General features: G+C 65.8%; 1 protein-coding gene across 1 annotated transcript in view; it reads left to right on the forward strand.

Annotated features, from left to right (window-relative positions):
* The first annotated feature begins 914 nt into the window (after positions 1–914).
* The window catches only part of CD63 (CD63 molecule), a 3,238-nt gene continuing 2,978 nt past the window's right edge, over positions 915–1,174 (forward strand). The window contains exon 1 of the mRNA XM_012556575.2: positions 915–1,042. The gene's annotated coding sequence lies outside the window, so the exon portion shown is untranslated. The remainder of the gene's footprint in view (positions 1,043–1,174) is intronic.

Below are 1,174 nucleotides of genomic sequence, written 5' to 3' on the forward strand. Positions count from 1 at the left end.
TTTGGCCTGTTAACACCATCTTCTATTCTGGGGTTCAGTGGCAGGCTCCCCACCACCTTCCAGCCCTCATCCGGCTTTACCTTCTGGGAATGAGAAGGGCTGTCTGCTAGGATGGATGGGGGGAATTCAGGGGGTATATGCCATGCCTGTCTGAGTGTCCTCCCTCTACCTCGCCCTCCCCCCGCCCCCAGACTGATCCACGAGTGGTAGGACCGCAGACCTTGTCACTCCTCCCCAGAGGGAGGGAAACAACTCTGACCTACCATGGCTGACTCGGTAGGGTGGTCCTGGAGAAGAGCTCCTTCCCCTTTTCGGCCACTGCCCAGGGGTCCTGGAAAATGGAGAAGCTGGGCTAACAAAGAGGGGGAACAGGGAACCCCCACTCTGGAATGTTGTGGGACTCCCAGGTTGTGAGGCCACGGAGTTTCTGGAAGTGTTTATCTGGCCCCACCCAATCCCCAGCAGTCCACAGCTCCTACTCCGGATGGGAGTAGGGGCTGGAACAGATGGAGCCAGCGCAGGGGGTGGGCTCCCGCAGTCCATCCTGTCTCCTAGTTTCAGCTCTGCCACCCGGGCGCTAAGAGGGTAACTCTGGGCCCGCCCATCCCTCCTTTGGCTTTCCCCTCCTCCTCCGCTACCCCGAACCGGAGAAAACCAGCCTGCGCTCGTCCCGCGCTCCGACTCCGAGTTGGCACGGGGGTAGGGGCGCCAGAAGGCCCCCAGGCGCTCTTAAGTCCTGCCCTGGGTGCTCTCCCTGTGCGGGGGGTGGGCCCTATATTCCAGGGTGGGGGCCACGTGGATCTGGCCAGGCGGGGGCTCAGCCCTCCCCTCGAAGGCCGGGGTGACTCAGGCCGCAGCTGTTCTCGCGTCACATGAGGGAGGCGGGCGGCCACTGGGCGGGGTAGGGAGCTGTGGCTAGAGCCGGAGCCGGAGTGGAGCCCGGGGCGGGGCCGCGGCGCAGGCGGGGTCGGAGCCTGGGGGCCGCAGCAGAGGAGTCCCTGAGCCTTGGCGGGAGAGCAGCGTACAGCCTCGGGGAGCCCAGGTAAGGCCGCGGGGGCCCCGCCGGACCTCGGCGTGGAGTGGGGAAGGCCACCGGAGCTCCTGCCTCCGGGGGCTCGGCCCGCGCTCTCCAGCCGCTCCCGTGGCCCTCGAGCAAGTTTACTTCAAAGTTCCA

The sequence above is a fragment of the Trichechus manatus genome, unplaced genomic scaffold, assembly GCF_000243295.1.
Source record: "Trichechus manatus latirostris isolate Lorelei unplaced genomic scaffold, TriManLat1.0 scaffold00069, whole genome shotgun sequence".
Taxonomy (NCBI): domain Eukaryota; kingdom Metazoa; phylum Chordata; class Mammalia; order Sirenia; family Trichechidae; genus Trichechus; species Trichechus manatus.